The sequence below is a fragment of the Zalophus californianus genome, chromosome 2 (genome assembly GCF_009762305.2).
Source record: "Zalophus californianus isolate mZalCal1 chromosome 2, mZalCal1.pri.v2, whole genome shotgun sequence".
In the NCBI taxonomy this organism is placed as follows: Eukaryota; Metazoa; Chordata; class Mammalia; order Carnivora; family Otariidae; genus Zalophus; species Zalophus californianus.
The window spans coordinates 50,663,277-50,675,560 of record NC_045596.1 but is presented as its reverse complement, the minus strand read 5'-3'; the positions used below and the strand labels follow the sequence as shown (position 1 = coordinate 50,675,560).

At 35.8% G+C, this 12,284-nt stretch overlaps 1 pseudogene; it reads left to right on the top strand.

The window, feature by feature from the left end:
- The first annotated feature begins 4,787 nt into the window (after window positions 1-4,787).
- Window positions 4,788-5,569, top strand: LOC113925295 (annotated as a pseudogene).
- Window positions 5,570-12,284: the final 6,715 nt, after the last annotated feature.

The following is a 12,284-nucleotide window of genomic DNA, read 5'->3' as shown; positions in this document are numbered from 1 at the left end:
TCTCATCTGATGATGCAAAAATAATTAGTATTTGACAGTTGTCCTTTTGCATTTTTGTTCTATAAATATTGCAAAAGATACATGGAAAATTGATTATAGCAATTCATAATTTAAAAGATTTGTTCATGTCAGTTGGTTGACTTTGTAAGATAGAACTAATTTACAGATGAACTAATAAACTCTACCTTTATCTCTGGAGATAGAAGGATGTATGATTTTGACTCCTGGCCAAGATAAGGACAGTAGAATTTATGACATGCTATTTAGGTGGCAAAATTTACTTGGTAACCTCTAGGGTAAATCTGATGGTTTTCCACAGGCTTAACAGATTAGACAGGCTAACTAGACTACATAACCAAAAATCTGGCTGGGAACATGTGCTTTGAGCTCTCCCAAACTTAAGACTCATCAGGCACGTAGGGATTTACAGTGGAGACAAAAGATGTCCATGTGTACATAAAGACTGTGGAGAGCTTACTCCTGAAAGTCTCTCAGACCCCAATATTCCCTGTACTGTCTATCTTTGGCTACACTATATGTTTGCTTTTAAATAAAAACTTTATAGGAATATGCTCTGTGGGTTCTTTTGAGTCCTTTGAACATCTAAACTTATCAAATATTTTCAGTTATCATATCTTATTCAAAATTGTAGTCTTATCTTTTTCATTAGCAAAAGGAAGATATTGTGTGACTAATAAAATTATTAAAGAGTACTTTCTGGAAGTATGCAATCCCAATGAGCCTCATTCTTCCTAAACTTCTCCTGGCCACCCCATCTCCACCCCTGCCCATAGGACACTTTTGGTAAGGCCATAGTCAGATCAGTCAGGAAGTTTTAGGGTTATGTTTCCCATATCTGAACTGTCTTTAGAACAAGGACAATCAGGGACAGATTCAAACCATATCATATAGGTGACTATAGAGGATAACCGTGGCTGAGTAATGACCCACTGAAGATGCCTAGATCTTAAAGTACAGTGTATATTTTGGCTTACATAGCAGAAGGTACTTTGAAGATGTGATTACATTAAGGATATTGAGATGGGAAGATTATCCTGGATTATCTTGTTGGACACAATGTAATGTAATCACAAGTCTTTATAAGAGGAAGTCAAGAGGATAAAAGTCAGAAAAATATGTGACTATGGAACCAAAAAGGACTGTAAACTAATACATTTATGTAGTTTTAGGGCACTAAGATTGTATAAATTTGCTACAGTACCAATGGGAAACTAATAGAGTAACAATGTGATCCATCATCAGATTATAGGTCAGTGATTTTTTCACCTTTTGGATTTTTGGAAAGAGACTGGTCCACAATTTAAAATGGCACCATATTGGGCGCCTGGGTGGCTCAGTTGGTTAAGCGACTGCCTTCGGCTCAGGTCATGGTCCTGGAGTCCCAGGATCGAGTCCCACATGGGGCTCCCTGCTCAGCGGGGAGTCTGCTTCTCCCTCTAACCCTCCTCCCTCTCGTGCTCTCTCATTCTCTCTCTCTCAAATAAATAAATAAAATCTTTAAAAAAAATAAAATAAAATAAAACGGCACCATACTTACAAAGCCTCTTCCTAACAGAAGCAGCAAAGCAGAATTACTAAACAAACAAACAAAAAATATTAACAAATGAGACTACGGACTTAGGAAGTGGCTCAAATAAATCTAATCCTGAATTTTTTTTTTGAGATTCCTACCACTGAATGTTCTTTGCTTTCCTGCAGAAAGCATGATGAAAGAAGGGAGGGCTTATGATAGACAGTATTCTGGTACAATCCAGAAATGATTTTAATAATTATATTCCTTTTTTGTTAAGGAAAATGGTGGTCAGGCAAGAGTGACTACTTACTTGGAGGATTAATTTGGATTAATTTGCTATGGAATTTTTCTTTTTTCTGAGTTAAAATATCTTTTAAGAACCCAGCAAACTCTGATTTGGGGTTTGTTCTGAAGTGAATATGAGAGAAAAAGGTCCCAAGGACTCCAATCTTAGAAGGTCCTCAGAAGCCAATCCCTTAATATACTATCACGGCTACTAATCATTGCCTGCTACCCCATTGGCACACTTTCATGATGAATGTCTTTGGTTAATGACTTAATGGCCTTAGAGGTAATGTCATGTGGACACAGGCTATGATGCCAGAGTTGGCTATCTGGTGATTATTTGAGGTCAGCAGATGCCATGGTAATCTAGATACAAAGAGACTCCAATATGTGGAGAAGGAAATTTAAGTCAGGAGACTGAATATCCAGTGCTACTTATGGGCTGTCAGTTCGGCGTCCAGTGCTGGGAAATCTCAAAGTCTTACAAATGCCCCCCTTAATATGAAGGCTTCCAAGGACACCTGGCTGGCTCAGTCGGTGGAACATGCCACTCTTGATATCAGGGTTGTAGGCTGGAGACCCACCTTGGGTGTAGAGATTACTTAAATAAATAAAATCGTAAAAAAAAAAAAGAATGTATCAAGCTCTTGTAATTTGCAGGAGGAGATAGTCTGCTATTTTATTTTCTGTTTTTTTTCTAAAGGTTTTATTTATTTAATTGCCAGAGAGAGAGAGTGCAGGAGAGAGAGTGAGAGTACCAGCACTTAGAGTGGCAGGCAGAGGGAGAAGCAGAGTCCCTGCTGAGCAAGGAGCCCGATATGGGACTCAATCCCAGGACACTGGGATCATGACCTGAGTGGAAGGCAAACACCTAACCATCTGAGCCACCCAGGCATCCCTTATTTTCTGTTTTTAATAAAAAGTTTAAGATGATCAATAAGAGTAAATACAGTTTTTATGAAAGCTTCACCCTTATCTTGAGCAATGCGTTCCCAGAAGTGGTATTTAAGTGCTCTGAAATGGATGCTTCTTTCCCCCTTTAACAGACTGAATTTTTGATAAATTAGATTTGGACAAAAAAAAAGACCTCACATGTAATTACTAAAAAGATTTGTCCTACCCATCCATGGACACATTTTGATATCAATCCTTCCTGCTTTTCTAATCAAGTTTTCACATGTCCAGGATACACAGATATAAGCTAATTGATAAAGATCAGAGAATCCTGGACTAAAAAGTCATAGAGCAATTCTAAATTCTTAAGTGAACTTTTGTCTTTTATTACATCAATAAGATTATGATCTAATATGATCTCAAGCAAGATTTCAAATAAAAAAAACAGAGGGGGGCATTATTTCCAACTACAGTTTGAGATATTATGATAATGTTCAATGGAAGGAGTATGTTTAGGAAAGGCCAGTGCATGAAAGGGAAAAAGGATCTGGTGAAAGTGAAAGAGACAGAGAAAAACTAAAGAAAAGGGGAGGAATTTGAGGTATGGGAAATAGGATGCCAGTCCAGAGTTGGATCAAAATAGGGTGAGAAGTGGTTAAATTTGGATGTTAGATATTCCACATTATCATTAGTTTTTACTCATGACTCTGTAGGAGAAACAATTTCAGAAATTTCTTTTTTTTAAAGATTTTATTTATTTATTTGAGAGAGAGAATGAGAGAGAGAGAGAGCATGAGAGGGGGGAGGGTCAGAGGGAGAAGCAGACTCCCTGCCGAGCAGGGAGCCCAATGCGGGACTCAATCCTGGGACTCCAGGATCATGACCTGAGCCGAAGGCAGTCACTTAACCAACTGAGCCACCCAGGTGCCCACAATTTCAGAAATTTCTTGTCCTTCAGTGGTCCCTTCATGCCTGTCTAAAAATACTGACCATTGAATCTTTAAAATCTTTCATTCTAATGCACACAGATGTGCTTATCCTAAATTCTACGGAGTTGACATTATAGTTCTAAATTTTTTGGTAGAATCTTATCAAAACTGAGTATTTAGGGCTATTGACACCATAACCTGAGATTTATTGAAATTCTAGTAATTGCCAATATTTAAATGAAGAGAACAAACATGACAAAAATAATCAGGAACTGAGGTTCCTAGCCTTATTCTACCTTACCTATAAGATCGCAGAGCAACACAAGGAAATCAAAAAGGCGATGTTAAGGGAACAAAAAAAAAAAAAAAGGAAAAGAAAAGCTTGGGGGCACTTCAAAGCATAAGAAGTAGCACTTGTCAGAAGCAGGACTTAGGTATAGTCACTGGAACTCTCAGAACAGATGTCAAAAGATGTCCGGTATGTCCTATCCTCGTGGACGTGGCTTCACAGTGATCAACAGAGGATATTGTCCTGATCCAAATTACATGATTAAAAACTGTGGGAGCTTTTATTAAAAAAAAAAAAAAAAAAGCCAGACATGAGAAGGCTCTGAAAAAGCTTTTCTAATTTGAGAGAGATTGAAAGACAGAGTGACTTTATAAATTCTTAATAAAAAGCTTCAGTTTCAGTTGGTTTCAGAAAGTTGGTCAGGGGCACCTGGGTGGCTCAGTTGGTTAAGCATCTGCCTTTGGCTCAGGTCATGATCCCAGAGTCCTGGAATTGAGCCCCATGTTAAGCTCCTTGCTCAGCATGGAGTCTGCTTCTCCCTCTTTCTGCCCTTCCCCCACCTCGTGCTTTCTCTTGCATGTTTTCTCTCTCAAATAAATAAATAAAATTTTTTTAAAAAAATAGCTGGTCAAAAATGTTTCTTAGAAAGAAGAGATTCTTCTAGAGTAGGAAGTTGTAGTTGGTCAAATTGGATTTATCAAGGGCGGTTGGTGAGGGACAGGTAAATATTAAGGTCATTAGCAAGAAAAGGTGAGAAACAACAGTTGCAGAAGCTAAGTAGAAAACCTCAGTCCTGGAAAATTGAGAGCTTCTTCACTCCCCGGCAGCTGCACCCGACGGCTCTGCAGCCGTCACCATGCCACAAAATGAATATATTGAGTTACACCGGAAGTGATATGGCTATCGTTTGGATTACCATGAGAAAAAAAGAAAGAAAGAAGTTCGAGAGGCTCATGAACGTTCAAAGAAGGCAAAAAAAGATGATTGGTCTGAAAGCTAAGCTCTACCATAAACAGCGCCATGCTGAGAAAATACAAATGAAAAAGAATATCAAGATGCATGAAAAGAGAAACACCAAACAAAAGAATGATGAAAAGACTCCACAAGGAGCAGTACCTGCTATCCCCTGGACAGAGAGGGACAGTCCCGAACTAAAGTACTTTCCAATACGATTAAACAAAAATGAAAAGAGAAAGCGGAAAAATGGGAAGTTCCTTTACCCAAAGTCCGTGCCCAGGGAGGAACAGAAGTATTAAAAGTTATTCGAACAGGAAAGAGAAAGAAGAAAACATGGAAGAGGGTGGTCACTGAAGTCTGCCTTGTTGGAGACGGCTTTACTGGAAAACCACCTAAATATGAAAGATTCATTAGACCAATGGGCTTACGTTTCAAAAAGGCCCATGTAACATATCCTGAATTGAAATCCACCTTTTGCTTGCCAATACTTGGTGTAAAAAAGAATCCTTCATCCCCACTATATACAACTTTGGGCTTATTACCAAAGGCACTGTAATTGAGATGAACGTGAGTGAGCTGGGCCTTGTGACACAAGGAGGCAAAGTTATTTGGGGCAAATAGGCCCAGGTTACCAACAACCCTGAAAATGATGGATGCATAAATGCAGTCCTGTTGGTTTGACAGCAGTTTCAGAGAAGTAATTCCTTATAATTACTTAAGACTACACACCAATCAGGAAGACCACCATTACTGTGGTGGTTCTGAATACTACCAAACAGCCTTACGTATCTGCAGTCATCAAGAGAAGTATTTATTCTATTGTGAAAAACATTAAAATAGACATTTATTTGAAAAAAAAGGAAAAGAAAACCTCAGTCCTTCAATTTCTCTTCCAAAAGTTACCAAAAAGGGTTTTGTTTGTTTGTTTGTTCGTTTTTAAAGATTTATTTATTTATTTTAGAGAGGGATAGAGAGAGTGTGGGGGGAGGGGCAGAAAGAGAGCGAGAGAGTCTCAAGTGGATTCTGCACTGAGCACAGAGCCAAATGCAGGGCTCAATCCATGGACCCCCTGAGATCAGGACCTGAGTCTAAACCAAGAGTCAGATGCTTCACTGACTGTGCCACCCAGGTGTCCCTACCAACAGGGTTTCAAGGATTCAGTGGTTTTCACTGGTTACCTGGGAGTGATGTTTTATAGTCTACAAATTTGCTTAAATGAAGCCTATGTTTCATCATGTATTATGGTACATAGGTTGAAATGCCAGAACTTTGCTAGTGTATAAAAAGACAAGAATAAAAAATTGTGACTGTTCAAAGAGTTCTATCAGGAGCAGCCTGATAGATATACCTTAACCATAATCCTCATAAGGGTTGGAGTACATTTCCTCCAAGGCATTAAAACTGCCTTGGTGAGGGCACCTTTTCCTTGAATGATTGCAGGTGGGGATGAGGGTGAGTGGATGAAATGAGATACCGGAGTGGTGGTATTAAATAGCTAGAGAAAATGAGAATACAATCACAATAATAAACTGTAGGGATAGGATGCATTTAGAGTGGTATGAATTGATTTCAGGGTCCCTAAAAATTAAACCCCCCCAAAAAAGGCAAAATAGCTCATATATTGAAGATCCCTTTAACACATAAAAATAAAAAGTTAATCCCAGTGGACAGAAATCTAAAGAGTTACTATCATGAAGATTCACAGACACTTCCCCAGTTCTAAAACAGGAATCTGAATGAGCGGGAGCTGACTCTCTTTGGAGAACCCTTCAGTGTAGCATTAATGTAAATGGTTGATAATCTCCTAAACCTTCTCCACGGTGATCCATGACCATGAAAGATGGTGAGTGCATTCTGGGAAAAGAGAAATATATTGATCTTCCGTGCATATTGTGCATATTAAATATGGTTCTGAATGAAACTGTTTCTTAAATACTCAAAACAGTCCGTGGTATGTTTTCCAAAATGAGAACTAGGTTTCATACTTAGATATACTGAGGTATGCATCCAATGTGATTAAATTTAAATAGTAATTTCTAATAAGACATTTATCTATGAGACATTATAATATAAATATAAGAACCACTTTGGATATTTCTATATTTAGGAAAACTATACTAAGAGAATAAAAAAAAAACACTAATAGTTTTAAAAGGTAAATGGGCAGAGAGTTGTGATTTGTTTTCATTCTTTTCTAGGGCAATAACAATGCAAGTGGCATGAGAGACAAACACAATTTCAGATATTACAGAATTTAAGTTCAATAACTCATAAACATTCAACCTTAAATATTTTCTAATCTTGGATGTTCAGAATATTATAATTCATCTCATTTCTATATTCATAAGTAATGTCTTCCCTAAAGCATCTAGCTTCTAATGCTACAAAAGGAATATAGTAAAGGAATTAAATGTATTCCTTTAAAGAAATAAAGGAGTTACTGAGAAAATGCAAATATCACACTAACCCAAAGGTATATATCATAAAAATGAAAATGCCTACTGTAATATTTATGCATTTATTGAAACTAGGAAGACTTATGAACTTGAACTCAAGCTTCAAAATAGCACCAGTTCTGGTTTTAGCAAGTCTAATAAATGCCTCCTAAATATTTTGTTTATAAAACATTTTTAAATATTCCTCTTCATAACACAACATAAATTAAAATGACTCAGATAATTCTCATTTTGTTCCGACATAGTTGTGCATAGTTTAGAACATTTGAATTTTATATCATTTCTTTGCTTTTTTAAGATATTTTTTAAACAAAACAATTAATGGATGGGCCTTGAGGGCATTATGCTAAATGAAATAAGTCAGACAGAGAAAGACAAACACCATATGATCTCATTTATACACAGAATCAAACAAACAAACAAACAAAAAATAATCGCATAAGATACAGAGAACAAAATGGTGGTTGCCAGACATAGGGGATGGAGTGTGGGTGAAATAGGTGAAGGGGCAAAACATACAAACTTCCAGTTATAAAATAAATAAGTCCATGGGGAAGTAATGTACAGCATGGTGACTATCGTTAATGACACTGTATTGCATATTTGCAAATTGCTAAGAAGGTAAATCTTAAAAGTTCTCATCACAAGAAAAAAATTCTGTAACTATGTATGGTGATGGATATCAACTAGATTTCTTGTAGTGATCATTTCACAACATGTGCAAATATCGAATCATTATGTTGCACACCTGACACTTACATTAAGTATGTTAATTACACTCAATAAAAAAAATCAACAATGCTTTATCAACTTTAATTTCTAAGGTAGATAGTACATTTAGCACACAATTTCAATATGCATTCACATTGCAAAACTACATTTTTTGGATATTCCTTGCCTCAAAATTTACCAAAAGAATAGTGAAAATACAGACTACAATTAGTATAGCATAAGGTTTACCTAGGAATGTTTTTTAAAGATTTTATTTATTTATTTGAGAGAGAGAGGGAGAGTGAGAGACAGAAAGAGAGAGCATGAGAGGGTGGAGGGGCAGAGGGACAAGCAGACTCCCTGCTTAGTACGGAGCCCCACGCAGGGCTAGATCCCAGGACCCTGAGATCATGACCTGAGCAGAAGTCAGACACTTAACTGACTGAGTGTCCCAGATGCTCCACCTAGGACTATTTTAAAATATATTTCTCTTCACTTAAAAATATTGTAAAGATAAGTATTTTTTTCTACACATAGACTATTAATTGGGAGAGAGAAAAGAAAAATGAGAAATTAGTCTCACAAACATTATCAATGTCATTTACTCTGACAGTTAATCTCAGTTGTCTTCTGATTTTCTCTGTTTAGCAACAGTTGGCTAATTTGATCCCTTTCTTCTTAATGTTGTAACTCCAATCCAGACCTCTCCTTTGAAACAGACTTAGTATTTCACTTTCATGTCCACTTGGATGTGTAACAAGCATCTCAAGCCTAATATATTCATACCTAACTTTTAATTTTGTTTTTTACTACCCAAGCTCCTCCCATACTCCTCCTCAAATAGCTAAACAACAACCCTTTCCCTCCAGTTTCTCTTTAGAAAAAATGGTTGCAATCACCTCAACTCATCTTTTTCACCCACATGCTATTCACCAGCAATTCCTGCTAGGTCTGTCTTTAAATTATATATTGAAATTGACCACCTCACTCTCTTCACCTGGTACATGTTCTCAAATTCTATCACCTGAATTACTAGAATATTCTTCTCACTGATCTTCCAACCTCCCCCTTTATTCTCCACACCTCGGTCTTCACCCAAACAGAAGATAGCCTTATCCACTTAAAATGTAAGTCACTCCAGAGGACAATAGGGGAAAGGAGGGAAAACTGAAGAGGAAGAAATAAGAGAGGGAGACAAGCCACGTGAGACTCTTGACTCTGGGAAACAAATTGAGTTTTGCAAAAAGGGAGATGGGGTAACTCGGTGGTGGGCATTAAGGAGGGCACGTGATGTGATGAGCACTGGGTGTTATACGTAACTAATGAATTACTGAACATCATATCAAAAACTAATAATGTACTATATGTTGTCTAATTGAATAAACAAACAAACAAACAAACAAACAAACTGTAAGTCACTCCGGATCGGCACTCTCCAGTGTTGTCTCTTCCTAGTCAGAGCAAATTCCAACCTACTTTCCTTGCCCAGTAGGACCTATGATCTAGCCTATTGCTGTGTCTCTGGTATTATCTCCATCCACTCTGTCACTCATTTACTCTTTTCTAGACAACTTGGTCACTTTGATATTCCTTGAATGCTCCAAACATTACCTCCAAACATAACCTTACTCTACTTTATTTTCTCCACAGCACTCATTTCTCATTGACATATGTGGTGGTAGGCTTACAACAAATATTTGAGGGATGGATGACAATGAAAAACAATTAACATCTATCTCTGTGCTCATATATATTTAAGTTTTGTGCCTGTTTTCTATTAGTTATAACAACAGAGTAGAGTTGTGTAACATGTGTAAAACCCTTTGTTTTCAAATTCATTGTTTTTTATGAGTGTCATTATAACCCTGGTAGGATATATAATGCATACCATAGTCATGGTGTAATATTAATATGGGACAGATAAATCAAATAATTTATTTAATTTTCCAAAGTTCATTTATGGAGTAAAGCTTCAAATGGCCTTTACCTGCTATGTTTTCTCATTATATAGCACCTGTTTTCTCTAAGAATCATAATTATCAAATTCTCTTTGTCAAACCAAAAAAATGGAACATGTTGAGTACCTTGCTTCCCAGGTCCCCACAATATTTAATAACTACCTATCTTCCTTAGTCTTTCTTTCATTGTAACTCTCAATGTATATCCCCAAGTCTTTAATTTTTAGTCTTACTTTCACTACAAAGTATGAGTTAAAAGTGTATACAGTTCAAGAAATATATGAGAACCTGAAAGATAAAATTGTGTTAATTATTTTACAGATGAATTCTATGTAGTTGTAAATGAGAGACACATAAATAAATCATTTTATAATTATGAGGACCTTTCTGATGATCAGATTTTAATCTATTTTACAGAAATTCATGCTATTATGTTTATAAAAATGATACATACCTATTATAAGGAATTTAAGCAATAGGTAATACAAAAATGAGTGTAAAAAAATCTAAAACCCCAGTATCTATGATAAAAATAATTATTTTTTAATAACATTATTGTTCCAGGTATTTTTATCTGCATATTTTATAAATAAAGAGGAGTAGGTTGATGCTTAAAAATACTTCTAGGGTTGCCTGGGTGGTTCAGTCAATTAAGCATCCAATTCTTGATCTTAGCTTAAGTCTTGATCTCAGGGCATGGAGCTTATTTAAAAAATAAATAAATAAGCTTTTATTAAAAAATGGACAATCTTCCACATGTTATCAAATAGTATAAATTGAAAACAACAGAAAACAATAAAAGAATCAGCTATACTTCAAAAAATGTTCCTGCACCAACACAAAAATAGTGAACTAAAACACCCTTTTCATGTTAAATGAAAATAATTTAGTTTGTGGTCACTGTGGTTTGTTTTTCAAAACAAGTTTCAGTTATATATAACACTAATTAACTTTTGGCTATAACAAAAAGCTGTGCTAGCACTTCCATAACTTTCTTTGCGGTGTGTCCTTCTACCTGCTGCTCTCTATTAATAATTATTTTTTTTACATTAGGCTGCTAATATTTGTACCATTTATATTTTGTTTTATGATTCCTCACAATTATAACATATTATTTATCCTAATGTATTTAGTACTCATCATCAGTCCTTTTACAATGATTTCTCTTTGTTACAGGAATATTTATGCTTATTCTTCTCTTTATTGGCTGGATATCATTATCAAGAATAATTTTGTTTTGTTTTTATGGAACTCTTTTCCATTAGGGCTTCCCTGATTGAAAAGGCTCCCTTTTGCTCTTAGGTTAATCACCAAATACCAACTTAGTGTAATATCATATACTTTGTTCAAATTTTATACTTTGTAATATTTACATTTTTTCATTTTCTTCTGGCAGTAAATGTTACTCACTCATCTTTCTTTCTTTCTTTCTTTCTTTCTTTCTTTCTTTCTTTCTTTCTTTCTTTCTTTCTTCTTTCTTTCTTTCTTTCTTTCTTTCTTTCTTTCTTTCTTTCTTTCTTTCTTTCTTTCTTTCTTTCTTTCTTTCTTTCTTTCTTTCTTTCTTTCTTTCTTTCTTTCTTTTCTTCTTTCTTTCTTTCCCTTCCTTCCTTCCTTCCTTCCTTCCTTCCTTCCTTCCTTCCTTCCTTTCTTTTCTTAAAGTCTTCTGAATCAGACTTTCTTGGAATATAGGATGATCTCTCAATCTGCAAAATTATTTCTTAGTGTTAAATATTCGTCTTCTATTAGTATATTGATATTTTTGTTCATTTAGTTTGATAGTTGTTATATTAATTTTACTAAGATTTTTTTTCATTTGGCTATTACATGGGACACTTTGGTTAGGTCTAGAGAGGGAGGGTATCTTGACATGGTTTCTCCTCTGAACTGCAGTCTGTGGTCTTTATAAGAATCCTAATGACATAATGAGGGGACATTCTCAGTTACATATAGGTCATGGTTCATTTTCAGAATTCCTGAGTGTCTTTTACTTCTAATTATATGTTAACATTGATATCATGGTTTACTCCACCTGGTTGGGGAATGTATGTTATTTCCATAAGAATTCCCTGAAGGTTAACATTGGTCCCCAACTTTTTTGTGCTTTTCTTTTCCCTTTCACATTTCACTGAATACAAATCGTACCACATCAGTCACAACTAATACTCTCAGGTTAAAATAGAGAAGGCTGAAATTGGAAAAAGGCATCTGAGCCAAAACTCCAAAGTTTGCCCCCTAGGAAATCAGAGGAAAATGACCAGGAATGACTTTGTA